General features: G+C 41.1%; 1 pseudogene; it reads right to left on the bottom strand.

Annotated features, from left to right (window-relative positions):
• Nucleotides 1-18,658: 18,658 nt before the first annotated feature.
• On the bottom strand, nucleotides 18,659-19,360 carry LOC145956262 (secreted RxLR effector protein 161 pseudogene; annotated as a pseudogene).
• Nucleotides 19,361-25,865: the final 6,505 nt, after the last annotated feature.

Raw genomic sequence — 25,865 nt, forward strand, 5'->3', positions numbered from 1 at the left:
TAGGCATACTACTTGGTTGGTTTCCAAAATGGACCCAATTAAGTATGTGTTCGACAAACCCATAATCACTGGGAAGATTGCCCGATGGCAAGTGCAATTATCAGAATTTGACATCATACATGTCACCCAAAAGGCCATCAAGGGCAGTACCCTAGCTGATTACCTAGCACACGGGCCGACCAATGACTATCAATCCCTTCAGGATGATTTCCCCGATGAGGATATCATGAACTTACAACATGAAGAGCGCAAAGATGATGCGTGGACCATGTATTTTGATGGAGCCTCCAACATGCTTGGACAGGGGATTGGAACAGTGTTAATCTCCCCACAAGGAAAGCATATTCCCCTAACAGCAAGACTCAATTTCGACTGTACAAACAACATGGCCGAATACGAAGCTTGCGCGCTAGGAATCCAAGCAGCTATCAACAATGGTATCCTAAAGCTCAAAGTGTTTGGAGATTCGGCTTTAGTCATTCATCAGCTACGAGGTGACTGGGAAGTCCGAAATCCTAAACTAATACCATATGTTGAGCATATCAAAGACTTGACACATCTTTTTCAAAGTGTCGTCTTTGAGTATATTCCAAGGGAGGAAAATCAGTTTGCCGACGCTCTTGCTACACTCTCGTCGATGTTCGCCTTGGATAAAGAGCATGAAATGCCCATCATTAATATCCGACGGCATGATAAGCAAGCGTTCTGCCTTCTGATAGATGAAGTTATCGACGATTGTCCATGGTTCCACGATATCAAACAATATCTGAAAAAAGGGGAATATCCTGATATGGCCAACGATAACGACAAAAAGCATATCCGAAGAAGGGCCATGGGATTTCTGCTGATAGGAGAAACCCTGTAGACCCCTAAAATTGTCCGGGTCGGAAATAAAGCATGAAGACTCTCGAAGACTGAAGGATAATCAGCCAGAAGGACTCCTCGAAGGCCCTAGGAGGGTTCTCTGTAGGTCTAGAGGTCTTAGAATAGCTCAAAATAAAGAAGTGGAGGGAAAAAGCCCAATACGGCCGTACTGAACTTAATACGGCCGTATTGAAGCTTCAATACGGCCGTACTGAAGTCAGTACGACCGTATTGACACTTCAATACAACCGCAGCGAACTCAATACGGGCGTATTGAAATTTCTGAACTTCAATACGACCGTATTGAACTTCAATACGACCGTATTGAAGTTCAAAAATTTCAATACGGCCGTATTGCCCCTGTAGGCCGTATTGCGCCTATTCCCTATAAATATGACGTCAATTGGACGTCATCCCACACTTTTTCACTCAGTTTTGACTCCCTCCTTGAGTATTCTGGGGTTTTTGAGCAGTGTTCTGCCCTAGAAATCTCTCTGGGAGTCGATCCGACGAAGTTCTGGAATTCTGAGCACTTAGCTTGGAGATTCGAACTTAGTCGAAGGGAAATCCTCCGGATTTCCATAGTCAAAAGTTTTTAGGAAGGAGCGAGCGAGCTTGTAGAGCGAGGGAACGCCAAAAAGCTTCCCAGTTTTACTCAATATATAAAAGCACGCTTCAAGAGGTTTCTTCTTAAATCCTTCCTTTTACTGCTTTCTGTGTGCATATTTAAACTGTCATCGTGTAGATAGTCAATTTATAATTGCTTAGAATAAATAGGGGTAATTTAGTAATTTTACACTGTTATTTTAGAAATAATCTGTCATAGGGAACCCGAAAGGGGCGCCGTGGGGTGCTAACACCTTCCCCACGCGTAACCGACTCCCTTACCCAACTCTGGTTGTAGTGGCCAAAGTTGATTTTTAATCAATTGCCTTATCCCTTTTTCCAATGTTTTGAGTAAAACATTGGTGGCGACTCCACGAACCCTCCTTTTGCGAAAACCACTAATCCATGGAGGGTCCCGCTTGGGATTAATATGGATTGGTGAGCCTTTTAATAAAATTGCTCGTTTGATGAGGTCTCAGTTTGAGAATAAGTCATTCTAGCAATCCACATTTTTTAAACAAATAAACGAGTCCAACCATCCTTCGCGAATGCCGAAAGCCCGTTTCGGGCCGGTGGCGACAGATGGCGACTCCGCTGGGGAATCTTCGAGAGTCAGTCCCATTCAGTGACAGATTGTTTTTAACAAATAATAGTTAAAAATTACTTTATTACCCCTCACTTGTATGATAACATGTTTATCTATTTGGCTTTAATAACTGTTGTATTTTTAAATTTGCGCAATTGTTTGAAATAAAAACTGCACACAAACCTTTGCACACAACAGTTCCCTCTATACCCGGGGGCATGAGTGATTAACCATAGGGAGTGGATGTTAGTACGGCCGGTTGTCGAATGGGTCTATAGGTGCCCGTAGACCGTTGTCGGAAAACATCACTCAAGGTGATAACCATGAACTTGAGTCCGACGGTGCGTTGGAGCTTTCCATCGACCTACGATGAGAGGAATTGGGTCCCTATAATGGGGGCACCTTGGGGGCCTCAGACCGGTGAGAACAGTTAGATCCACCTTGAATATGCACTTTTCTGCAGGATACCCCTACCTCGTGATTCGCTCGTGACTGTTCGTGGATGAGTGAATTGTTTGTGCATTGTTTATGTGAAATTGTTTGAGCATACATTGCATTTTTTTAAACATACAACATTCCTATTCTTTTAAAAATAAGAATAAATAGGAATAAGAATCTTCCATTATACGGTGTTAACATCTACCTTCATCACATTCATATAGGTAGTTTCCCTTTTCACCCAAAAAATACAAAAAATATATAAAATAAAAAATACCCAAAAAAAGAAAAAAAGGGTCATTTATCCAAACCAAGCAATATCATGCATCATCTTAGGGACATCCTAAAAACATGATAATGCTTAGTTGAATAAACACAATGCATGCATATTCATCGCCATCATCTCATATCATGCATTCTTATCAAAGATCATGGAGGGATCTAGATTTGCATTTCATACATCCCTCCCAATAAATCATTAATAAACATTAATAAAAAGAAAGAAATAATCGATGCGTATGTTCAAAGAATGGATCGCACGCCGTTCGTTATCAAGTGTAAGCCAACAACCGCGCCAAGCGAACACACGTCAACTCCGTTGTTGGTAATTAAGACGAATAAAGGGGAAGGTCCGACACCGTTAAGGATCACTACTCCAAGGCCTTTTTCCTACGAATCGAATAAGGCTGTGCCGTGGATATACGACATCCATTTTTCTGCCGACAGCGATATCTCTAACATCGCTGGACTTGGGGGCATGACTAGGAGTGGCAGGATCTACACTCCCGAAGATCTTCATGATAAAGCCCCCAAGAATAAAGAAAAAGAAGAAAAGAAAACCGAGGAAAATAAAGAATCCGAGGAGGAGACAGACGAGCTGTTAAAGTTTATCCGACAGAGCGAGTACTCCATCGTGGATCAACTTCATAGGACGCCAGCAAAGATTACGCTGTTGTCGTTGATCCTATGCTCCGAACCGCATCGGCAAGCTCTGTTGAAAGTCTTGAACGAGGCATACGTGTCGCACACTATCTCCCAAGACGAGTTTGAGGGGATTGTTAGTCACATCAAGGCTAATGATCACCTCACCTTCATCGATGAAGAAATCCCCGCCGAGGGATCAAACCACAACAAGCCCTTGCACATTTCTATAAAGTGCAAGGAGTATCACATCGCTAAAGTCTTGGTAGATAATGGATCTTCCTTGAACGTAATGCCAAAAAGAACTCTTGATCAAGTGGCAATCAAGGGAGTCCAAATGCGCCCGAGCAACATGATCGTTCGAGCCTTCGATGGTTCTAAAAGAGAAGTGGTGAGAGAGATCAATCTCCCAATCCAAATTGGACCCACTATCTTTAATGTCGAATTCCAAGTGATGGACATTACTCCCGCAATACAGCTGTCTCCTCGGCCGACCTTGGATTCATGATGCGAAAGCTGTTCCTTCTACGCTCCACCAGAAAGTCAAGTTCATAGTGGGGGACAAACTGGTGACCGTACAAGCTGAAGATGACATACTCATCAGCAAGCCATCCACCATACCTTATGTGGATGCAACGGAGGAAGCTTTAGAAACCGCCTTCCAAGCATTGGAAATTGCCAATGTTGAGACGTTTCCCCGAGAAATGAAGAAGGTAGCCTCCATGCTCACCAAGAACGGATACTTGCCGGGACAAGGATTAGGCAAGGACTCCCAAGGAATCCCGGAGCTACCCATTATCAAGGATAATCCGGGGAAACAAGGGTTAGGATACAACCCTATTAAAGATCAAAGAACGAAGAAGAATCAAGATCCTCCTCGACGTTCTTTAAGCCAGATCTTTAGGAAGGCCGGTTCACAAGCGTCAAGGCCGGTCGTCGTCATCAAGTGTTCTCCTCCTTCCGATAGGGATGTGTAAACCTGATGACTATTAGAGATTACTCCTCGGGGACAGCCCGACCCCCGAGCCTCGATAGGGCACATGTTTCCACTATGATTATAATAAAATCATTCTTCATTATTCATTATTGCTTCTTTTCTTGCTTGCAATAAAATTCTAGACCACATTATTTAACCCTGTTTGAATGAACATAAGTGAGGTTAAAATCGTCTTAATAAACCCACATCATTTTTATGTGGAAGTGTGTGTGACAACTTGGAGCACCTTCCCTTGGCCTCAATAAGTGCCATCATGGATAAAAGAAATCCTAAAGATAATAAGCTCGGCAGGAAACCCAAAAAGGGGACTGCGCAAAAATAAGAGCAAAAGACCCGCTAGGAATCCCACAAAAGGGTGACCTAGGCAAAAGTTAGGGTTACAAAATGAAGACAAAAACCCGCTAGGAATCCCACGAAAAGGGTGACCTAGGCAAAAGTTAGGGTTACAAAATGAATACAAAAGCCCGCTAAGACATCACAAAAGGGTGTTTTAGGCAAAAGTTAGGGCCGTCAAAAAAAGAAAAAAACAAAATAAATCCATGATGGTACCATCAATTGAATTCAACAAGGGGCTCAAGAAAAGCTATCCAAGTTGTCAAAGCACAATCATTAATAACAAAGATGTGCTTAACCTCATAAGTGTTTAATCGAACAAGCCTAAACACATAAGCCTACCATGGCCAGCCATTCTTACAAAAACCATTTTTTTAAAAATAAAATAATCCCCTCTAAAACACAAACCTTTGAAAATATATCCTTTCCTTCTTTTCTCTCTTGTCCCAACGATTTTTGAATAATCTAGTGGAAACATGGAGATATAGTGGTCAATAGGAGGGTTGACATATCTTTTAAAGGAAGGGAAGGATCATTTGGTTGATGACACCAAAATCAAATACGCATCATTCCTCGGTAACAGAAATCGGCAGCGCACAGCCCGTCTAGAGGAATGGCAAAAATCCAAACAGAAAAACGCATCGGTTAATTCTTTTGAAAAATGAATCAAATAGAATTAGGTGCATCATATACTGCATACATGCATACAGATGATAGGTGTACTGGAAGATCACTTATTCTCTGTTTATTGAAAAAACAAAAAATATATAAAACTTCAGAAAAACAATACGCCCGTATCATGTTCAGTACGCCCGTACCAAAATTAGGGTTATGAACAAATTTTCAATTCAATACGGGCATACTGAAATGGATACGGCCGTATTGGCCATAAAAAAATTTTCAAAGACCTCGTCATGAGGCAATTGCATAAAATAGAAAAAATAGAAAAATTGCTTGTGTATGACAGCAGCAAACAAAATGCAAAGATTCAGAAAATCAACAGCGTCATACAGAATAACTGAGCCTGGAGAGGCTTGCCGAAAGAATACTCTCAGAATAATTGAGCCTGGAGAGGCTTGCCGAAATAATACTCCTTCAGAATAATTGAGCCTGGAGAGGCTCGCCGAAATAATACTCTCTCAGAATAATTGAGCCTGGAGAGGCTCGCCAAAATAATACTCCTCAGAGACATTTCTGTATTGAAAAAGCCGAAAAACAACAGAAAAGGCAAAAATACAGAAAAAGCCAAAAAATGACAAAAAAGGCAAAAATACAGAAAAAGCCAAAAAATGACAAAAAAGGCAAAAATACAGAAAAAGCCAAAAAATGACAAAAAAGGCAAACATACAGAAAAAGTCAAAAGTCGACAAAAAAAAAAGACAAAGATTTCACATCTTTCAGAATAACTGAGCCTGGAGAGGCTCGCCGAAATAATACTCTCAGAATAATTGAGCCTGGAGAGGCTTGCTGAAATAATACTCTCATCAGAATAACTGAGCCTGGAGAGGCTTACTGAAATAATACTCTCTCAGAAATAACTGAGCCTGGAGAGGCTTGCCGAAACAATACTCATTCAGAATAACTGAGCCTGGAGAGGCTCGCCAAAATAATACTCCACATCAAAGAATAATTGAGCCTGGAGAGGCTCGCAGAAATAATACTCCCCAGAGGGAACCTCAACTCATGCTCTTGGATTCAAAATCCCCAGCGAGAGCTATCAAAGCAAGATCGACGACATTCCCAATGGAAGCACGATCACCCAAGCAGTATATCTAGTCAAAGGACTTAAAACTTCCTCAGTGGAAGATAGCTCTCTGACTCAAGTGTTGAGTGAGGCTAAGCCTGCAGAGGCTTCCTAAATAATACTCTGGGATACATAAGATCCCTCATTCCCCAATCGCCTACTCAAGAGGCACTCCTTCAAAAAGAGGAAAAATAAAAAAGATCAATAACCATTCCCCAAGCGGAATTTGGCACTCAGCCGAACACTGAACTTCAAATCCCCAGTCGCCTACTCAAGAGGCACCCCTTCAAAAAGAAAAAAAATCAAAAAGATCAATAACCATTCCCCAAGAGGAATTCGGCATTCAGCCAATCATCAAACATCAAGATAATTCGCCTATTCAGAGGCACTCTTTCAAAAAAGAGAAAAAATCGAAAAGATCAATAATCATTCCCCAAACGGAATCCGGCTCTCAGCCTATCATTGAACATCAAGATGATCTGCCTAACAGAAGAGGCCAATCACAACCAATGACAAAATCCCCTGGCGGATAACAGCCTACACAGAGGCAACAAAATCCAAAAATTAAAAAGAGTTACCCGAATAAGGATAACCGGGATACTCCACCTACGTCAAAAGGACGTCAGCCAAACATAAGGCATTGCTCAACTCAGAGAGAAAGAGCATCTGTGTCTATACCCCAAGGAGTCAGAAATTCCCTAAGGGTACCAACAATGCAATGCAAGTTGGGGCACAGGAACCTGTGAATGACTGCACATCCCCTAGACGGATACCTGCGTTATCCAGCCCTCAGTGGCACAAAAATCAAAAACAATCGTCGAAGCAGCATCGTGGACTGTGGAGACAAAATCAACATCCAGAATCCCCAGCGGATAACAACCTACACAGAGGCAGCAAAAAATCAGAAAATCAAAAAGAGTTACCCGAACAAGGATAACCGGGATACTCCACCAACGTCGAAAGGACGTCAGCCAATCATAAGGCACCGCTCACATCAGAAAGAGCATCTTTGTGTCTACACCCCAAAGGAATCAGAAATTCCCCAGTGGGCACCAACTACGCAATGGAAAGTTGGGACACAAGAACCTATGAGTAACTGCACATCCCCTAGACGGATCCCTGCGTTATCCAGCCCCTAGCGGCACAAGATCAGAAACAACCGTCGAAGCAGCACCGTGGACTGTGGAGACAAAATCATCACAAATCCCTGGAAAGGAGATATTCACGCTACCCCGTCGTCACAAACACGGAGGTATGCAGCTTCCGGCTCGGGCAATGAGCGAAGCTATCTCTAGAAAAAGGGTACTCACCGCTTACCGTTGTCATAAAGGTACTTAGCTTCCGGCTCGAACAAAGAGTGAAGCTAAGCCTGGAGAGACGGTACTTACAGCTTCCAGCTTGGGCAACAAGCAAAGCAAGGCCTGGAGAGGCAAAACTCACACTGCTTACCGTTGTCACAAAGGTACTTAGCTTCCGGCTCAAACAAAGAGTGAAGCTAAGCCTGGAGAGGCGGTACTTACAGCTTCCAGCTTGGGCAACAAGCAAAGCAAGGCCTGGAGAGGCAAAACTCACACTGCTCACCGTCGTCACAAAGGTGCTTAGTTTCCGGCTCGAACGAAGAGCGAGACTAAGCCTGGAGAGGCAAAACTGCTCACCGTCGTCACAAAGGTGCTTGGTTTCCGGCTCGAACAAAGAGCGAGACTAAGCCTGGAGAGGCGAAACTCACACCGTTCACCGTCATCACAAAGGTACTTAGCTTCCGGCTCAAACAAAGAGTGAAGCTAAGCCTGGAAAGGCGGTACTCAACCATCAGCGTCATCAGAGGCGCGTTGATGTCCAACTTCCGGCTCGGGCGTCGAGTGAAGTTGACCTTGGAGAAGATAAACTCAGCTACCGAGGATGTCAGAAGCGCCGAGGTATGCACCCACCTGGAGAGGCTACTCAACATTTTTCCACCGGAAGACGCTACAAGTCAGAAGGTCGGCACAATACCCGGACAATTGGGTCAACTCCTTTACTTGTCAGCCGATACACCAAGAGGCCGTCCAACTAAGTAAAGGGGGGGCAGCTGTAGACCCCTAAAATTGTCCGGGTCGGAAATAAAGCATGAAGACTCTCGAAGACTGAAGGATAATCAGCCAGAAGGACTCCTCGAAGGCCCTAGGAGGGTTCTCTGTAGGTCTAGAGGTCTTAGAATAGCTCAAAATAAAGAAGTGGAGGGAAAAAGCCCAATACGGCCGTACTGAACTTAATACGGCCGTATTGAAGCTTCAATACGGCCGTACTGAAGTCAGTACGACCGTATTGACACTTCAATACAACCGCAGCGAACTCAATACGGGCGTATTGAAATTTCTGAACTTCAATACGACCGTATTGAACTTCAATACGACCGTATTGAAGTTCAAAAATTTCAATACGGCCGTATTGCCCCTGTAGGCCGTATTGCGCCTATTCCCTATAAATATGACGTCAATTGGACGTCATCCCACACTTTTTCACTCAGTTTTGACTCCCTCCTTGAGTATTCTGGGGTTTTTGAGCAGTGTTCTGCCCTAGAAATCTCTCTGGGAGTCGATCCGACGAAGTTCTGGAATTCTGAGCACTTAGCTTGGAGATTCGAACTTAGTCGAAGGGAAATCCTCCGGATTTCCATAGTCAAAAGTTTTTAGGAAGGAGCGAGCGAGCTTGTAGAGCGAGGGAACGCCAAAAAGCTTCCCAGTTTTACTCAATATATAAAAGCACGCTTCAAGAGGTTTCTTCTTAAATCCTTCCTTTTACTGCTTTCTGTGTGCATATTTAAACTGTCATCATGTAGATAGTCAATTTATAATTGCTTAGAATAAATAGGGGTAATTTAGTAATTTTACACTGTTATTTTAGAAATAATCTGTCATAGGGAACCCGAAAGGGGCGCCGTGGGGTGCTAACACCTTCCCCACGCGTAACCGACTCCCTTACCCAACTCTGGTTGTAGTGGCCAAAGTTGATTTTTAATCAATTGCCTTATCCCTTTTTCCAATGTTTTGAATAAAACATTGGTGGCGACTCCACGAACCCTCCTTTTGCGAAAACCACTAATCCATGGAGGGTCCCGCTTGGGATTAATATGGATTGGTGAGCCTTTTAATAAAATTGCTCGTTTGATGAGGTCTCAGTTTGAGAATAAGTCATTCTAGCAATCCACATTTTTTAAACAAATAAACGAGTCCAACCATCCTTCGCGAATGCCGAAAGCCCGTTTCGGGCCGGTGGCGACTAACCCTCTACAAAAAGAATTATGACTCGGTTTTGTTGAGGTGTGTAGACCAAGTCGAAGCTCAAAATGTGATCAAAGAAATACATGAGGGGGTTTTCGGTACCCACATTCCCGGACCTGCAATGACTAAGAAAATCCTTAGGGCAGGGTACTATTGGTCGACCATGGAAAGGGATTGTTACCAATACGTTCGAAAATGCCACAAATGTCAAGCATATGCCGACAATATTCATGTCCCACCAACGCCACTCAATGTATTGGCTTCACCTTGGCCATTTGCAATGTGGGGCATGGATGTTATTGGACCCATCGAACCAAAGGCATCCAATGGACATAGATTCATCCTGGTGGCCATTGATTATTTCACCAAATAGGTAGAAGCGGCATCGTATGCTCATGTGACCCGAAAGGTGGTAACATCCTTCATCAGAAAAAAACATTATATGCAGATACGGTATTCCCGATAAGATCATCACTGATAATGGATCCAATCTAAATAACAAGATGGTGGAAGAACTGTGCTAAGAGTTCAAGATCCAACACCACAACTCTTCCCCATATCGACCAAAGATGAATGGGGCATTCGAGGCAGCCAATAAGAATATCAAGAAAATAGTACAGAAGATGGTTGTCTCATTCAAAGACTGGCATGAGATGTTACCCTTCGCTCTCCATGGATACAGGACTTCAGTGCGCACATCCACAGGAGCTACTCCATTTTCCCTTGTTTATGGAATGGAGGCAGTTCTGCCTGTTGAAGTCGAGATACCTTCTCTGAGAGTAATCATGGAAGCAAAACTTTCCGAGGCAGAATGGGTTCAAAGCCGATACGACCAATTGAACCTTATCGAAGAAAAACGACTGAACGCCATATGTCATGGTCAAGCCTACCAAAGGAAGATCAAAAAGGCTTTTGACAAGAAAGTCCACCCTCGAATCTACCATGAGGGAGAGCTGGTGATGAAGAAATTGCTACCAGCTCAAAAGGACAAAATCGGAAAGTGGGCCCCAAATTACGAAGGACCATACGTGGTGAAGCGATCCTTCTCCGGAGGAGCACTGATCCTCACAAACATGGACGGAGAAGAACTTCGATACCCAGTCAACGCTGACGTGGTAAAGAAGTATTATGCTTGAAGACGTTGCTTACACAAGCCCGCTAGGATGAAAACCCAAAAAGGGCATCCTAGGCAAAAGTTAGGGCAAAACGAAAAGCCCGCCAGTACAAGGGTACTAGGCAAAACAAAGGCAAAATTATCCCCGCTAGGATACGTCCTAGGCAAAAGTTAGGGGCAAAAGAATAAGATGTAAAAAACAAAGCAAGCAACGATCACTTGAATCGAAAACCGAAAGGCGGTTCAAGTGATAATCTTCTAGAAGCAAGCGTCTTGCAGCATCTACACTCCTGGCTCAGGCATCTCACCCGAAGCAGCTAGGGGAACGGGAAGAGCGACAATTACAAATATGATTGTTTAAGACCAAATGTATAAATAGCCCACCTTGGCCAGCCATTCTTCAGAAATTCCCTTTGCAAATCTTTCTGTAAAAACATTTTTGAATATCAAATAAAATATCCATTTGTTTCTTTTCTCTCTTGACCATGTGATTATGCCTCTAAATTGATGTTTTAAAAATTGTACGAGACTCTCTTAATAATCGGTCAATAAAGAAAATTGGAGGGGTTCCTATAAAATCCATAACCTCCTGCATAAAAGGCTCACAAAAATATTCCCTCGCGTCGATGACAGAAATTCCTCCAAGAAAAGGAGGATAGGGAGAGCCATTCATTTTTCTAAAAACATTAAATAATAAAACTTGCATTTGTGCATCACACACATTTAGTTGCACATTCAAAGACCTTATCATGAGGCAATTGCATAAAATAGAAAATAGGAAAAATTGCTTGTGTATGGCAGCGGTCAACAGAAAAAGCCGCAAATCAACAAGAAAAGGCAAAAATACAGAAAAAGCAAAAAAAATGACAAAAAAGGCAAAATACAGAAAAAAGCCAAAATCAAAAAAGGCAAAAAATACAGAAAAAGCCAAAAACGACAAAAAAGGGGGGCAAAAGATTTAGAAAATCGATCGCCTCGTACAGAATAACTGAGCCTGGAGAGGCTTGCCGAAACAATACTCATGCAGAATAACTGAGCCTGGAGAGGCTTGCTGAAATAATACTCCCACAAAATAATTAAGCCTGGAGAGGCTTGCCGAAATAATACTCTCCAAAAGACGTCTCAGCTCGCATTCTTGGGCTGAAAACCAATTCTTCATACAGAATAATTGAGCCTGGAGAGGCTTACTGAAATAATACTCCTTCAGAATAACTGAGCCTGGAGAGGCTCGCCGAAACAATACTCCCTCTTAGAATAATTGAGCCTGGAGAGGCTCGCAAAAATAATACTCCCCAGAGAAACCCCAACTCAAGCTCACGGAACAAATCCCCAGCGAGAGCTATCAAAGCAAGATCGACAAAATTCCCAATGGAAACACGATCACCCAAGCAGTATATCTAGTCAAAGGACTTAAAACTTCCTCAGTGGAAGATAGCTCTCCAACTCAGGCGTTGAGTGAGGCTAAGCCTGTAGAGGCTTCCTAAATAATACTCTGGGATACATAAGATCCCCAAATCCCCAGTCGCCTACTCAAGAGGCATTCCTACAAAAAGGAAAAAAATCAAAAGATCAATAATCATTCCCCAAGTGGAATCCGGCTCTTGGCCAAACATCAAGCGTCAAGATGATCTGCCTAACAGAAGAGGCTAATCACAATCAATGACAAAATCCCCCAGCGGATAACAGCCTACACAGAGGCGACAAAACCAGGAAAACAAAAAGAGTCCCCCGAATAAGGATAACCAGGATACTCCACCATCGTCGAAAGGACGTCAGCCAATCATAAGGCACCGCTCAACTCAGAGAGAGAGCATCTGTGTCTACTCCCCAAGGAGTCAGAAATTCCCCATGGGTACCAACAATGCAATGCAAGTTGGGGCACAGGAACCTATGAATGACTGCACATCCCCTAGACGGATCCCTGCGTTATCCAGCCCTCAGTGGCACAAAAATAATCGTCAAAGCAGCATCGTGGACTGTGGAGACAAAATCAAAATCAACATCCAGAATACCCTCAGTGGATAATAGCCTACACAGAGGCTACAAAAATCAGAAAAATCAAAGAGAGACACCCGAATAAAGATAACCGGGATACTCCACAACGTCAAAGGACGTCAGCTAAACATAAGGCACCGCTCAACTCAGAGAGAGAGCATCTGTGTCTACACCCCAAGGAGTCAGAAATTCCCCATGGGTACCAACAATGCAATGCAAGTTGGGGCACAGGAACCTATGAATGACTGCACATCCCCTAGACGGATCCCTGCGTTATCCAGCCCTCAGCGGCACAAAATCAGAAAAACCGTCGAAGCAGCATCGTGGACTGTGGAGACAAAAATCATCTCAAAACCCTGGAGAGGGTAAACTCACACTGCCGAATGTTAAGAGGCAGGGCCTGGAGAGGCGATACTCAACTGCCGAATGTTAAGAGGCAGGGCTTGGAGAGGCGGTACTCAACTGCTGAATGTTAAGAGGCAGGGCCTGGAGAGGCAATACTCAACTGCTGAATGTTAAGAGGCAGGGCCTGGAGAGGCAATACTCAACTGCTGAATGTTAAGAGGCAGGGCCTGGAGAGGCGGTACTCAACCATCAGCGTCGTCAAAGGCACGTTGGTGTTCAACTTCCGGCTCGGGCGTCGAGTGAAGTTGACCCTGGAGAGGGTAAACTTAGCTGCCTAGGTCGTCAGAAACAACTGAAGCAGAGGCTGGAGAGGCGGTACTCAATCATCAGTGATGTTAACACTGGTGTCTAGCTTCCGGCTCGGGCGTCGAGTGAGGCTAGGCCTGGAGAGGCGGTACTCAACCATCAGCGTCGTCAGAGGCACGTTGGTGTTCAACTTCCAGCTCGGGCGTCGAGTGAAGTTGACCCTGGAGAGGGTAAACTTATCTGCCTAGGTCGTCAGAAACAACCGAAGCAGAGCCTGGAGAGGCAGTACTCAATCATCGGTGATGTTAACACTGGTGTCTAGCTTCCGGCTCGGGCGTCGAGTGAGGCTAGGCCTGGAGAGGCGGTACTCAACCATCAGCGTTGTCAGAGGCACGTTGTTGTTCAACTTCCGGCTCGGGCGTCGAGTGAAGTTGACCCTGGAGAGGGTAAACTTAGCTACCGAGGTTGTCAGAAGCGCCAAGGTATGCAACAACCTGGAGAGGCTACTCAACAATTTTCCACCGGAAGACGCTACAAGTCAGAAGGTTGGCACATCACCCGGACAATTGGGTCAACTCCTTTACTTGTCAGCCGGTACACTAAAAGGCCGTCCGACTAAGTAAAGGGGGGGCAGCTGTAGACCCCTAAAATTGTCCGGGTCGGAAATAAGACTCGAAGACTCTCGAAGATCAAAGGAAAGTCACCCGGAAGGACTCCTGGAAGACCCTGGAAGACCCTAGGATGACAATCTGTAGGTTTAGAGGTCTTAGAGTAGCAAAAAATAAGAAAGTGGAGGGAATGAAGCCCAATACGGCCTCCCAGAAGTTCAATACGGCCGTATTGAAGTTTCTGAGCTTCAATACGGCTGCATTGAACTCAATACGGCTGCACTGAACTTCAATACGGCCGTATTGAGGTTTTTGAACTCAATACGGCTGCACTGAACTTCAATACGGCCGTATTGAGGTTTTTGAACTTCAATACGGCCGTATTGAATTCAATACGGCCGTATTGTAGTTCAAAACTTCAATACGGACCGTATTGACCCTCATAAACCGTATTGAGCCTCATCCCTATAAATATGACGTCAATGGGACGTCATTTGACACTTTGGGACTGAGTTTTAACCCTCTTCTTGAGTATTCTGGGTTTTTTTGAGCAGTGCTCTGCCTAGAAATCACTCGGAGAGTTGATCCGACGAAGTTTTTGAGTTCTGAGCATTTTGCTTGAGTCTCAAACTAAGTCGAAGGGAAATCCATCGGATTTCCAAGTCAAAAATTATTTTTTAGAAGGGAGCGAGCGGTCTTGTAGAGGGAGGGAACGCCAAAACGCTTCCCAATTTCTGTCAAGATATATAAGAAAGCACGCTTCAAAGGTTTATATCTTTAAAGTCCCTTCTTTTACCGCTTTCTGTGTGTACATATTTAAACTGTCATCATGTAGATAGTTAATTTATAATTGCTTAGAATAAATAGGGGTAATTTAGTAATTTTGCACTATTATTTTAAATAATCTGTCATAGGGAACCCGAAAGGGGCGCTGTGGGGTGCTAGCACCTTCCCCACGCGTAACCGACTCCCTTACCCGACTCTGGTTGTAATGGCCGAAGTCGATTTTTGAATCGATTGCCTTAAACCTCTTTTCCCAATGTTTTGAGTAAAACATTGGTGGCGACTCCATGAACCCTTCCTTTTATGAAAACCACTAATCCATGGAGGGTCCCGCTTGGGATTAACATGGATTGGTGAGCCTTTTAATAAAATTGCTCGTTTGACGAGGTCTCAGTTTGAGAATAAGTCATTCTAGCAATTCATATTTTTAAACAAACAAAAGAGTCCAACCATCCTTCGCGAATGCCGAAAGCCCGTTTCGGGCCGGTGGCGACATGCGGCCGTATTGAAGTTCAGTGCAGCCGTATTGAATTCAATCCAGCCGTATTGAAGTTCAGAAACTTCAATACGACCGTATTGAGTTCAGTGCGGCCGTATTGAAGTTCAAAATGTTCAATACGGCCGTACTGAACCTCTGGGAGGCCGTATTGGGCTTCATTCCTCCCACTTTTCTTATTTTAGCTATCCTAAGACCTCTAGACCTATAGAGAACCCTCCTTGGGCCTTCTGGAAGTCCTTCTGGCTGATCTTCCTTCAGTCTTCGAGAGTCTTCAAGCTTTATTTCCGACCCGGACAATTTTAGGGGTCTACACTTGGAAGTCTTTGGTACTTTCCAAGCTCTCACCTAGGTTTATAAGCCATTACACACCTAGTTTATTTTTTCATGCCTTTAAGTTTTCAAGCAATTTATGTTTTCAAGTCTTTATGTTTTAATTGCATACACTTAGGCACTTGTTTGTTATTTTCTTTTTGAAAAATACTGATGGAAAACTTATAGAGAAACCGGATTGATGTTGATTTCTCTTCAAGTTCCTCCCTAGACCTTTGGCTCCTTGATTCTTCTTAAGCTTCTCCAAGGTCTCCAATGGAGGAAAAGACCTTAGAAGCACCACGGTTTGGTGTAGAACCCTCTCAAAAGACGCCACTCCTTGGGGAAGAGATAAGTCTCTTCAATTCTCGCCACACTCTTCTATGGAAGGGATAAGAGAATTGGATGAATATCAAAGAGGTTAAAGACTTTTGGAAGAGAGAATTTTCGTGAAAATTCTGATCTCACTCAAAAATATCATCAAAAGTGATTACAAAGGTAACAAAAAGGTTTATATATGGTGGGAGAAACTTATGGTGCAAGCTAGGCTAACTATGGTTCAAGAGAACCATGGTTAGCTTAGCTTGACCATCCTAGACGGTTTAGAAGGCTTGTGGAGCAAGCTTTTAACTTAGAAGCTTGGGAAGCAAGCTAAGTTAGAGGCTTGTAGCAAAAGCTTCCCAAGTGTACAAGCAACTAAGCAATTTCGGCCAAAGGAAGGCAAGCTAGGCGGGCCACTTGTTTTTCCATATTTAATCCAATCCAAAAACTTGGAGTTGGTTTAGTTAGGTTCACCATATGATGGTGAGGCCTAGCTAAATCAATTCCTTGGAAAATATAGAGCAAAACAAGCCCAATATTAAAAATTTGGCCTAGGCCCAATTACTAGTTGCACCTACACTCTTTTCTATTTGTCACCCCACTTCTACTATTGAAAAATACAAAAATTAATGACCCTTAATGCAAGGTCAAATGGAGCAAAAGTCTCCAAGTAACATACCCTAAATTCCTAAAGGATAACCTAAAATAAAAGAAAGAAAGTGCCTCACAAATACAAAGCCAAAATACACCTATACAAGTATCTACTATATACAAGGTACAAGAAATCAAACTATACAATGTATGCACAATAGAGAATATGAGACTAAAAAAAGGAATCATACTCAATACTCATATTGAGCATAGGTCTAAGAAGCACCTCCTCTATAGAAGCCTCCTCTAGCCTCCTAACCATGGACCTAGTTAAAGGCCCAATGGTCTTCCAGTGTAAGCCTCCTTAGATCAACCTTCACCCTTCTTGGTCTTACCTCTTCCAAAGGGATCCTTGGGGATTAGATTTCCATCAAATACTTTGTGAAAACTTTTTGTGCAAGATAAGGTATAAAAGGGTTTAGAGATTTTTACTTGAAGAGACTTGGTTATTAAGTGGCTCTTTGTAGCTCACCTCCCTCCATAGTTCAATTTGTACTCTTAGACCTCTGAGTGCCAAGTCTAGCACTTCAAAAATATTATTTTCTCTAAAAACTATTTTTGTGTGAAAAGACTTTTTGTTTAAAAATTAAAGTTAGCGGAAATACACACAGAAGGGGGGGTTGAATGTGTGTGTGTGTTCGAAGGAAGATTTTTCAAAATTGTTTTGTAAAGATACTCCTTTTTCTTTTAATAAAAAGAGTATTCAAGAACTATTGAAAACTTGTGCATGCTTGTCTGACTAGAAAGCTTTTTGCGTCCAATAAAACTAATTGTCTGCTTCAAGAAACAAGTTGAGTAAATACGTTTTCCGTTTGAAAGGATTTATCGTCCAAAAAAAAATTGTTTCTTCAAAAATAGTGGACAAGTGTGTTTTCGTCTAACAGTTTGTTGAAATGAAAGTAGATGAAAGACAAATTTTTTTTAAGCAAGTAGTGTTTGAGAAATAGAAAAAGGTATGCATAGACTTTTATACTGGTTCACTAAGTCTGAGCTACGTCCAGTCTCCTTCAACTGAAGGGTTCCACTAATCATAGAGGATTACAAGTATTCTCAACCACTTCTAGCTCGTCAACCTCACTTGTCGACGCTAGTATTCTTAACCACTTCTAGTTCTCCAAGTATTCTTGACCACTTCTGGCCCGCTAGCTTCACTCACTAACGCTAGTATTCTCAAACCACTTCTTTCAACCAGCCTCTTCAGGCTTTACAGAAAATGAAGGTGTTGAGTGTGTTTGCAACTCTCACAAAGAGGATAGGATAATTTCTACACTCACTAAGGTGCGTATCCTTAGTTTTACAGGAATAAGTATTTGAGTGTTTTGTTTACTCTCGTAGAGAGGATAGAATATTAGCAACTCTCACTAAGATAAGCTATCTTAGTTTTTCCACAGATATACAGGAAATAGTTTGAGAAGAAATGTAGCTTATATGCTTTTTCGCTTTCTTTTTCTTATTGCACGTTTTCTCTACTTCTCTGTTCTCTACTTCTTATTCTTCTTTGCCTTGATACTTATAGCCTGTTGATAAATCTGCCCGTTGTTTGAATTCAAATTTTCCCGTTGGAGCGGAGCTTCATGTCGTTGTAGATGGAGGTTTGTTCATGGCTATGTAAATATTTTCATTTAATGCATTTGATCTTGCATTAAAAATTTGCTTGTATACGTGAAGTTCTTCTGTGTAATTGGTTATTTCAATATCTGACTTCAATCATGATCTAGGCATATTTGTACTTTTCTCATCAGTTTAGCTGCTGAGGTGCTGTCTTTCTCAGAAAAGTAGGTGTCCTTTTTCTGACACGCAGCTTTGACTTGTGAATCCACGCTTGCCTATTTTTCTTCTTTCTGTATTTAGGTTTGATGTCCTTTTGTGTTTCTTGTATGATTTCACTCAATGTGATTAGTGGACTTCAGACGCGCTTCATTATTTTCCAACTGCGTCTGGATACACATTTTAGTGTTGATATTTTGTCTGGTCTTAACTACTCTTTATGTCTGGTCATGAGAGTGATGACTTTATCTGCTTGTTCGTTAGGCTTTATCAGTTCAAATGTTCCTTTTTGCACATGATCTCTAATGAAATGATGTTTAATTTCTATATGCTTAGTCGTAGAATGCAAAACAGGATTTTTAGAAATGTTAATTGTAGTAGTGTTATCATAGAGTATAAGAATACTACTTTCATAAATGTCGTAGTCTTCCAGCTGATGTTTGATCCAAAGCAGTTGTGTAAGACACTGTCCTGCGATAACATACTCAGCTTCGCAAGTTGATAAGGCAATCGTGCTTTGCCTCTTGCTAGTCCATGAAACCAAGCAGCGACCAAGGAAATGACATCCTCCGCTAGTGCTTTTTCTCTCCCATTTGTCTCCTGCATAATTTGCATCACAAAATCCTAGAAGGGAAAAATTCTGGCTTCTATAGAAGTTGATGCCTAGGTTAGCTGTTCCTTTAAGGTATCTCAAGATTCTTTTAACAGCTTGTAAGTGTACTTTCTTAGGTCGTACTTGAAACCTAGCACAGACGCAGACACTGAACATGATGTCTGGTCTTGATGCTGTTAGGTACAAGAAAGAACCAACCATTCCTTGGTACATCGTGCTATCAAGGTCTGGTGATTCTTCGTCCAAACCAAGAGTAGTTGAAGGATGCATTAGTGTCTTCATTGGTTTTGCATCTTCCATCTTAAACTTTTGCAGTAATTCTTTTGTATATTTTGTCTGATGAATTTTGATTCCTTCGTTTGACTGGATGATTTGAAGTCCTAGAAAGAACTTCAGTTCTCCCATCATGCTCATTTTAAATTCATCCTGCATAAGCTTGGAAAACTCTTGGCAAAGAACTTCATTAGTAGCACCAAATATTATGTCGTCTATGTAGATTTGAACTATTATGAAATCATCCTTTATTTCTTTTCTAAACAAGGTGCTGTCTGATGAGTCATTATTTTCCCCTATTTTCTTACCTTTCTGTACTTATTTTAATCTTTAATTTGCGCTTAATTGTTGATTATCTGCACTGTTTTCTATTTGGGCTTTAATTGGACCAGTAATTCATATTTTAACTAATTTGAATTTTCTGAATCTAATTATTCCAAATTTTTATTTTCAGGGCAGTTTAATAATTAATTGGGCTTGGAATTAATTTTTGGACTTCAAGAGTAGCTGCCACGTCATCTTCCATGTCACCACTGCACCATTTTTCCACCTCAGCATTTAATTGCAATCTGCATTTTATTTTATTGTATTATTGGGTCAGACTTGTATGGTAGAGGGGCCCAATTTCGTTTTAGGTTTAGGTCTAGGTTAGAGCTGACTTGGCAGCCACTAACAAGAGGGGTCTAATGTGACTACGTGAACAGGAGCCTCCCTTTGTTTTTCCTTACATTTTTCTCTCATGAGCGACAGTTCCTTTACGTTTTGGCTTCCCTGCTGGTTCTTTGTACTGGACCATTTTTATTCACGTTTTTCTTGCTCTAAACGTTTTTCTTTTCTTCTTCTCCTCTTATATTCATTTTGTATCTGAACTGAACCATTGCATTGAAGAAATACAAATTGTCCATTTTCGTTTTGTTCTCCTTTCTTGCATTTTCTGTTTCCATTTTCGTTTCTGTTTGTATTTTTGTTTCTGTTTGTATTTTCGTTTCTGTTTGTATTTTTGTTTCTGTTTCTGTTTTAATGGAAGGCTAAAACCCCAGGGGTTGGCTCCTTGAGCAGATTGCAATCTCTGATTGAGGTTTTATTTATATTTGTATTTGTGTTCTGCTTGGTTCTTCTTCATTGAACCTCTGAAACGTTTTTGACACCTGTTCATGCTTAATGAATCAGGTTGCTCACAAGTTGCTTAATCTTGTGGGGAGGTTTAATGTTGTATACGTTTGCTTAATTCGTGTAGGGAAATCTTGAGTTAATCTTCGCTTAGTTGGTTAACTCGGATGGAACAAGGATTAAGTTATGAATAGAGAAATCTCTTAAGAACCAGGGATAAAAGAGTTGCAATTCAAACAGGGAGCCAATCCATTTTACTAGCTGTGTTTTATTTTGTTTTATTGTGTTATAAACTGAAAACCTGAACCAAACCCCCCCACTTCGTGTGTTTAAGCCTTTAACAGTAAAAGACGGTCCTAGGAGACGACCTAGGAGTCACTTCCTAGTATTACATTTAATTGTATTTATTTGACCGGATACGGCTTCGATCACTGTCAATTTTGCCCCTTATAAAATTATTATTTGTTAGAAAAGAGCTTAATTTTTCATACACGCACGTGGTGCCTGTTTTAATCCATACAAAACTTTGTTTAGTTTGAAAACATGAGATGATAGTAGGTCATTTTCAAAACCAGGAGGTTGACTCACGTAAACCTCTTTCGAGATTGTTTCATTTAAAAATGCACTTTTAACATCCATTTGGTATAATTTCATGCCAGTACATGCGACAAAAGAAAGTAAAATTCTAATGGCCTCTATTCTGGCAACAGGTGCAAAGGTTTCAGTAAAGTCTATACCTTCCTGCTGAGAGTACCCTTTTGCAACTAACCTTGCTTTGTTTCTTGCCACGTTTCCTGATTCGTATAATTTATTCTTGTATACCCATTTTGTACATATGATTGATCTGCTTCTGGCATTGGAACAAGTTTCCATACATCATTTTTCTAGAATTGGCTTAGTTCTTCTTGCATGGCCTGAACCCAGCTTTCGTCAGATAGGGCTTCGTCTGTGGTTCTTGGTTCTACTTGGGATAATAGTGCAATTTGTGCTTGTGTTTTGAACAAACTTCTAGTTCTTACTGCATCCTTTGCTTCTCCAATGATTTGTTCTTGTGGTTGATGAGCTTTCATCTGCCAGTTGGGATTGAATGGTTCTCTTTCCTCTCTTTCGTCCTGTTAAGTCACTATTTCTTCAGACTCAGGCTTTTTATTCTGATCATTGTTCACCTACATGTTCTCGAAGAAATTGCCTAGCTCTGATATTTCTTTATCAGGCTTGTTTTCATCAAATTTAACATGAATAGCTTCTTCAACAATTTTGGTTCTGTTGTTGAACACCCTATAGGCTCTTGACCTTTCAGAGTATCCGAGTACAATACCCTTGTCGGTTTTTGAGTCAAATTTCCCTAAGCTTTCTTTGGTGTTTAGAATAAAGCATTTGCAACCAAACAGATGAAAATATGATATGTTGGGTGCTCATCCCTTCCACAATTCATAAGGAGTCTTTTTCAGCAAAGGCCTAATATATATTTTGTTTTGAATATAGCAGGAAATATTAACTGCTTCTGCCCATAAATGTTTGGGGGTGGAGAAATCATTTAGTAAGGTTCCTGCCATTTCTTGTAAAGAGCGATTCTTTCTTTTTACAACCCCATTTTGCTGTGGAGTTATGGGTGTTGAGAAATTGTGTTTAATTTCATTTTCTTCACAATATTCTTGAAATTGTTCATTTTCAAATTCTCCCCCATGATGACTTCTGATAGAAACAATTGATATTCCCTTTTCATTTTGAACTCTTTTACAGAATACATGAAATACCTTGAAAGACTCATCCTCGTGAGTTATGAACAACACCTATGTCCATCTAGTGTAGTCATCCACAATGACTAGTCCATATCATTTACCACTGACAGATGTTGTCCTAATGGGTCCGAATAAGTCTATGTGAAGTAGTTCAAGAGGTCTAGAGGTGGAAACATAATTTTTACTTTGAAATGAGCTTTTGATTTGTTTCCCCTTTTGACATGCTTCACATAAGCTATTCGTCTGGCGTACAAGACTTGGTAGACCTCTTACAAGGTTGTGCTTTTTCAGTTTCGAAATTAATCTTAAACTTGTATGACCAAGCTTCTTGTGCTAGAGCCACTGGTTTTCATATTAAGCTAGATAATCAACATTTTGATTTTCTAGTTCGTTAAGCATTATTTTATACAAGTTGTTGCATCTGTTAGCTGTAAATACTATGGATGAATCAGATTGACTAACAATACATTTATTTTTGTTGAAGGATACCTCATAACCACTATCACACAATTGACTTATGCTGAGTAGATGATGTGTTAATCCTTTAACATACAGAACATTATCAATAGTGATAGAGGAGTTGATACCTATTTTACCTATCCCCATTATATGTCCTTTCTTTCCTCCTCCAAATGTGACTTGCCCTCCTTTCTTGCTCCTAAGGTCTAGGAACATAGACCTTTCGCCCGTCATGTGTTGCGAGCAGCCACTGTTTAGGTACCATGACTGGACATTTCTTGTTCTTGTTAAACAAATCTACAACAAGCATTATTTCAGTCTTTGGTACCCAAATGGATTTGGGTCCATGAGGGTTAGCTCTTGAGGTTTTGGAATACCTCTTTTCATGCATGTGACTGCGTGTGGACGTAGAATGTCCATGATTCCTATGAGAAGAATATGCATGTGTTCTTGTTTTAATCTCTGATTCAGATTCAATATATCCTAGTTCAGACCTATTATTTTCACTCCTAGAATATTTTAAAAGATGTTCGAGATTTTTAGCTCCTAGAGTGAATTTTGACAAATCTGATTTTAATAAGTCAATTTCTTTGTTAAGTTTGTTCACTTCTTCTAAAGTTGAAAAGTATTTTTTTGGATTCTTTTGATAGCTTTGCATTCTCATTTTTTAGAAGCAGATTTTCTTCAAGTAACTCAGAAATATTTTTCTTTTGTTCCTTATAGGCTGTAGAGATTTTACCAGAATCAGACAAAAGTTGATTATATGCATGCTCAAGAGTTTTAAAGTTAGAATTAGTTACCTCTTCATCATCAGATTCTGATGATGAGTTTACGTCTGCCATAAGACAGATGTTTGCTTCTACATCATCCTCAGATGACGTGGTATCAAGGTCCTCCCAGGTAGCCATCATTGCCTTCTTCTTGTAGGAGATCAAATTTTTTTTCTCTTTTTTTTTTTTTTTTTTTTTTTTTCTTTTTCTAGTTCTAGACATTCTGTTTTGTAATGTCCAGGTTTCTTGCACTCAAAGCACAGTGGTTGTGCCTTCTCTCTAGAAGTTCTACTGTATTTTCTCCATCGTATTCCTCCCTTCTTTTTCATCATTAAGTGGATCTTCCTAGATAAGAAGGATATCTCATCGTCTGTATCGCAAGTACCTTCAGTGCAGCTTTCGTCAGACGTCTCTTCTACCTTTAGGACTCTTGAGGATGTTGGAGTGGACTTTGTCTTTTGTACATTCAGTGTAATGGATTTCTGTTTCCTCCTTGCATCGTCTTGTTGTAGCTCCAGCTCGTGGACTTTGAGTAGTCCAATGAGTTCCTCCAGTGAGAGTTTTTCTAAGTTTTTGGACGCTTTTAAGGTTGTGACCTGTGGTCTCCACTTCCTGGGTAAACTTCGAAGTAATTTGTCAATATGATCAAAATTGTCATAAGTTCTACCTAAAAATGAGAGTTCATTTACAATTGTTTGAAATCTTCCAAACATGGTTTGGATAGATTCACTTTCTTCCATCTCAAAGAGTTCATACCTACGCGCCAACAAGCTTAGCTTGTTGCGTTTTACCTCCAGGGATCCTTCGTAGGTCAGGGCTAGTGTATCCCACATCTGTTTTGCACTTCTAAAGCTGTGAACTTTAGTGTATTCTTCCTCTGACAAGGCACACGTGAGCACATTGCGTGCTTTTGAGTTTAGTACGAATCTTTGCTTCTGCTCTTCATTCCATTGTGCCTTGGGTATCTCATTACCGGCTTCATTTCAAGGGATGTAGTCTCCTTGTTTCCAATAGTCATATTTTGTCCCTCTAAAGAGAGGTGGATGGTTTACGACTTGTCCTTCGTTTTCCATGATCGTTTCCCCTGCAGTGTTAGATGCTCAACCCAAGGGGTCAAGCTTTGATACCAATTGAAGTTAGCGAAAATACACATAGAAAGGGGGGTTGAATGTGTGTGTGTTCGAAAGAAGATTTTTCAAAATCGTTTTGTAAAGATACTCCTTTTTCTTTTAATAAAAAGAGTATTCAAGCACGGTTGAAAACTTGTGCAGGCTTGTCTAACTAGAAAGCTTTTTGCATCCAATAAAACTGATCGTCTGCTTCAAGAAACAAGTTGAGTAAATACGTTTTTCGTCTAAAAGGATTTATCGTCCAAAAAAAAATTGTTTCTTCAAAAATAGTGGACAAGTGTGTTTTCGTCTAACAGTTTTTTGAAATGAAAGTAGATGAAAGACGAAGTTTTTTTAAGCAAGTGGTGTTTGAGAAATGTCGCAACCCGAAAATTTCCGATCTCACGACTAATGGTTTAGACATCCTTTTAAAAGTCTCATCAATTAAGGAATGCCCGGACACTAGACTAATCCTTAATTGATGGTTTTGAAAATAGGTTCTATGGAGTCGCCACCAATGTTTTACTCAAAACATTGGAAAAAGAAAAGATTTTTAAAGAGGTCCAATAATGGCCTTGATAACCAGAATTGGGTTCGGGGGTCGGTTACGTGTAGGGAAGATATTAAGCAACCCTACAGCGCCCTAAATCGGTACCCTATGATGAAGTTAATGTGATAAGAAATAATAAATTAAATATTAGATCCCCTTTTATTAATAATTATTTACATTCTTGAAATTTAAATTAAACGGTGAACCCTAAGATATCTACATAATTGCGTTTATTATAGTAATATGTAAAATAAAATAAGAAAAAGATAGAACAAGAGATTGATGAATAATACCTCGTGACAAGCTTTATTGGATCTTCAACTATGGAGGTTTTAGGTGCTTTGTGGCAACCTTTCACACTACAATATACCTCACAAAACTCAAGAAATACAATAGGAGAAAGAAAGAGAAAAAGAGAGAAATTTCGATCTTTAGAGAGTGTTGGACGAAATTTTTTGAGGTTCCTGAACTATTGGCCGAGATTTTCTATTTATAGGCATTAGATGTGGGCTGGAACGGCCCGTTCTGGATTCAGAACGGCCTGTTCCGGATCCGAACGTTATGTTGTATATTTGTACCAGAACGGCCCGTTCTGAAATCACAACAGCCCATTCCAGGGAACCAGAACGGCCCATTTTGAAGTGGGAACGACCCGTTCCGAGGTAAAAATTTAGCCCCTTCGATTGGTTTGGAACGGCCCGTTCTGGTCTAGAACGGCCCGTTCCAACCTACATTTTTTTAGGTCTTTTAGAAGCCTCGGAACGGCCCGTTCTGATTCGAGAACGGCCCGTT

Source organism: Cajanus cajan, chromosome 3 (assembly GCF_000230855.2).
Source record: "Cajanus cajan strain Asha chromosome 3, NIPB_CcT2T_4, whole genome shotgun sequence".
NCBI classification, from domain to species: Eukaryota; Viridiplantae; Streptophyta; class Magnoliopsida; order Fabales; family Fabaceae; genus Cajanus; species Cajanus cajan.